The following is a 4,545-nucleotide window of genomic DNA, read 5'->3' as shown; positions in this document are numbered from 1 at the left end:
TTTAAGGCAAACGTTAAATTAACGTTTGATTAACGTTACGTTAGCAAGCAAACCGTTTTCATGGCAAACCTTTTTTAAACGTTAATTTAACGTTTGCCTGAAAACCAATATAAAACGGTTTGCATTGAAACGTTAAAATAACGTTAAATAAACGTTTACACATAACCGTTCAATATCAAACCATTTTTAAACGTTAATTTAACGTTTGCCTGAAAACCAATATAAAACGGTTTGCATTGAAACGTTAAAATAACGTTAAATAAACGTTTACACATAACCGTTCAATATCAAACCATTTTTAAACGTTAATTTAACGTTTGCCTGAAAACCAATATAAAACGGTTTGCATTGAAACGTTAAAATAACGTTAAATTAACGTTGGCACATAACCGTTCAAAATCAAACCAATTTCAAACGTTAATTTAACGTTTGCCCGAAAACACAAAAAAAAAACGGTTTGCACTGAAACGTTAAAAAAACGTTAAATAAACGTTGACACATAACCGTTCAAAATCAAAGCAAAAGCAAAAAAATAAAAAAAAATAAAAAAATGTTGTTATTGTTGTGGTGGTAACATTGACATTAACAATAACAAGCAACAAACAAAAAATTTAAAAAAAAAAAATTTTAAAAAATAAAAATGTAAAAAAATTAAAATTGACATATTATATAAAAAACAAACGTTTCAAAAAAATGTATTTGTAAAAAATAATAATTAAAAAAATTACCGTAATGTAACGTTAAATTAACGTTAGTTTTATGTTTTATGGCTAACGTTTATTTCATGTTTTATGGCTAACCTTAAATTAACGTTAGATTTAGGTTAGTTTGCTCATCAAGATAAACGTTAAATTAACGTTAACATTTAGGCCAAAAAAAATAATAGGTGTGGTTACGGTAACATAGCCAAAAAAAATAGGGTAGGAAGGTAGGCAATCACTTTTTTTTTTTTTAACTTTTTTTTCTAATGTGTACAAATTAAACCTACTTGACAGGGAAATAAGTGTGCGACTCGGGCGCTTTCGCTTTCATTGCGTTTTCTGCACTCGTTTTCTTGGTTTTTGTTTTTGTTTTTTTGACAAATGTAATAAAAAGTTATAGGATCGGCCCCTAAAAATAGGGTAGGTCGGGTTACCGTAACCACACCTATTTTTTTTTTAGGCCTAGGCCAAAAAAAATAATAGGTGTGGTTACGGTAACATAGCCAAAAAAAATAGGGTAGGAAGGTACGTAGGCAATCACTTTTTTTTTATTTTTTTTACTTTTTTTTCTAATGTGTACAAATTAAACCTACTTGACAGGGAAATAAGTGTGCGACTCGGGCGCTTTCGCTTTCATTGCGTTTTCTGCACTCGTTTTCTTGGTTTTTGTTTTTGTTTTTTTGACAAATGTAATAAAAAGTTATAGGGTCGGCCCCTAAAAATAGGGTAGGTCGGGTTACCGTAACCACACCTATTTTGTTTTTAGGCCTAAGTGCCCTGGGTGCACATGTGTGGAAAGTATCAGATTGAGAGAGAGAGAGAGAAATTTTCAGATTGAGAGAGAAAGAGAGAGAGAGAGAGAGAGAGAGAGAGAGAGAGAGAGAGAGAGAGAGTAACAGACAGAGTCCAGAGACAGAAAGACACAGAGAGAGACTGAAACAGAGAATGAAAGAGACAGAAGGCAGGAAAGAAAGAGAGAGAAATCCACCTTTCCAATCGTCATGCATGATATTGCTTTGATATTTGTGACTCGTATGAAAAATAAGTCAACAATCACAATGCCAACGGATCGTGAACTATGAATCACAACATTACCTGAATTTCTTCAGTGCTGAAAGTTCCATTTGCCATTCGCCTCAGCGTCACAAGATCTGTAGTGTGTATTCCTGATATACTGAAGTGTAGCATGTTATCTTATACAAGTATCAGCAGTCACACTGACTTTGAAGTTGCTAGCGTGTTAAAAACTGTTACAGAAACTTTTTTAATTTCGATTCCAGTTCCACAGTGAAAAGTTTGAGACTGAGAGTAATGTCCCTTGGCGATCAAGGGAGGTCACTCAGAATTTTCGTTTCTAGTTATCGAAGGACGTAACGGCGAGTTGTGCTGATGAGGAAGATTGGAAACTGGCACTGCCGGGCAGAACTTTGCAAGAGCACTATGATACACCAACAGAAACGAACCAGACTGGACAGTCCAATACTAAGACCGAAGGCGCAAGACATAACTGGACTGGTTTCAAGATTTTTACAAACTTTGACTTTGAGTGAGTATTCAGTATTCGTATTGCCTATGGAACTTGGAAGATAGATTTGCTAATTATATTATTGAGACTAGATCAGATGTATTTTTTATCTCTTGGAATACATGACTGATGAGACTAAAAAGTTTGCTTTGTTTCTTAGGTGTGTGTGTGTGTGTCACTGTGTGTGTGTCACCGTGTGTGTGTTTAGGTGTTTGCTGTTTTTCTTTATTGTTGTTGTTGCCTGAAATGGTGATTTTAACTAAGAATCCTTTTATGATTCTGTTGTGCATATAAATAAATAGCTTTTATTCTTTCAGATTTATACCACAAAAAAACTGTCTGCATTTGGTGGGGAGGTGCCTTAACTGGTCAAAAAAAGAAAAGTGAGCTGATTGATGGCATGGCCGTTCATCGCATTTTGATGGGAAAAGGCAAAACCAATTTCCATTCTTCAACAAGCTGAAGGTTTGCATTGGAAAACAGTAAGTGGGTTTTTTTAAATGAGTTTTCAATGTAACTGACAGAACAATTTGTTGTGTAATTATTAGGCAAAACAAATAATAGGTGTGGTTACGGTAACATAGCCAAAACAAATAGGGTAGGAAGGTAGGCAATCACTTTTTTTTTTTTTTACTTTTTTTCTTCTAATGTGTACAAATTAAACCTACTTGACAGGGAAATAAGTGTGCGACTCGGGCGATTTCGCTTTCATTGCGTTTTCTACATTTTTTTTTTTTTTTTTTTTTTTTTTTTTTTGACAAATGTAATAAAAAGTTATGGGGTCGGCCCCTAAAAATAGGGTAGGTCGGGTTACCGTAACCACACCTATTTTTTGTTTAGGCCTTATATAATCAGTTGTGTAATGCTTGCAAAACACACACACACACATGTACACACGCATCCCCCATCCCACCCCACCCCTTTTCACATGTATTTCACATGTATATATATAATATACATTACATACACACACAAACTCCAATTTGAACTGTACCTGTTTCAGTGGTGGACCTTTCTGGTGACCTGTAATTACTCAACTGTCTGTTGGAACATATTAGGGAAAATAATCTATCAATGTGCTTTTGTAAATTTGTTGGTTAAATCAGAATTACTTTCAATTCTGTTTCCAGTCCTTTGTGCAAATTCGTATTAATTGGACATTATTTCTTTCAGATGAAAAAAATCCTGTCTACAATCGGAGAGAGAGAGGTGGCAATGGGAGGGGGCCACAGTCTGAAGGATGGCTGTACCAAAGCATGCAGTTGGAAGGGGACAACCCATCAAGGTTTACAATTATCAGCTTTGAAAACAGTGAGTACAATTTGGTACATGTATAATTATTGCTTGCAACAGACCCACAACCCACCCACCCCCCCACCCACACACACACACTCATATAAATTCATATATCAACCGTTTCTGTTTCAGTGATGGACTGGTATGATGAACTTTTCTGTCTTTAAGTTTAATAACATTTAGGAAAACATGTTGTCATTCTGTGCTTGTTTGTTTTTGTTTTTGTGATAAGGCCTAAAAAAAAAAATAGGTGTGGTTACGGTAACCCGACCTACCCTATTTTTTTGGGCCGACCCTATAACTTTTTATTACATTTGTCAAAAAACAACCAAAAAACCCCAAATAAACGAGTGCAGAAAACGCAATGAAAGCGAAAGCGCCCGAGTCGCACACTTATTTCCCTGTCAACTAGGTTTAATTTGTACACGTTAGAAAAAAAAGTTAAAAAAAAAAGTGATTGCCTACCTTCCTACCCTATTTTATTTTGGCTATGTTACCGTAACCACACCTATTTTTTTTTTTTTTTTGCGTAACTGAGAATCCTTGTTCTCATTCCTGTGCACATGACATGTATTTATATTGACTTTTATTCGCTCAGATAACAAACAAGTCTGCAATTGGTGGGAAGGTGTCTGGACTGGTGGGAAGAATGATGAGTTCATTGATGACAGATGATTGTACCAAACTCCAAAGTCATTCAATCAGAAGGGGGAAAAAACATCGAAGTTTCCATTGTCTGTGCTGAAAGTTCACACTGTTGACCAGTAAGTGAATTGTTTAACTCAGTGTCGTCTTTTTTACATTTAGTCAAGTTTTGACTAAATGTTTTAACGTAGAGGGGGGAATCGAGACGAGGGTCGTGGTGTATGTGCGTGTGTGTGTGTGTCTGTCTGTCTGTGTGTGTGTGTGTGTGTGTGTGTAGAGCGATTCAGACTAAACTACTGGACCGATCTTTATGAAATTTGACATGAGAGTTCCTGGGAATGATATCCCCATACATTTTTTCATTTTTTTGATAAATGT

The 4,545-nt window shown here is 35.3% G+C and overlaps 1 long non-coding RNA gene across 1 annotated transcript; it reads left to right on the top strand.

Annotated features, from left to right (window-relative positions):
• Window positions 1-2,555: 2,555 nt before the first annotated feature.
• On the top strand, window positions 2,556-4,208 carry LOC138956812 (uncharacterized). The gene is made up of 3 exons (XR_011452808.1): window positions 2,556-2,708; window positions 3,400-3,537; window positions 4,121-4,208. It is a non-coding gene; the product is annotated as an uncharacterized lncRNA (long non-coding RNA).
• The last annotated feature ends 337 nt before the right edge of the window (window positions 4,209-4,545 follow it).

This window comes from Littorina saxatilis, unplaced genomic scaffold (genome assembly GCF_037325665.1).
Source record: "Littorina saxatilis isolate snail1 unplaced genomic scaffold, US_GU_Lsax_2.0 scaffold_418, whole genome shotgun sequence".
In the NCBI taxonomy this organism is placed as follows: domain Eukaryota; kingdom Metazoa; phylum Mollusca; class Gastropoda; order Littorinimorpha; family Littorinidae; genus Littorina; species Littorina saxatilis.
This window is presented reverse-complemented; position numbering and strand designations above follow the sequence as displayed.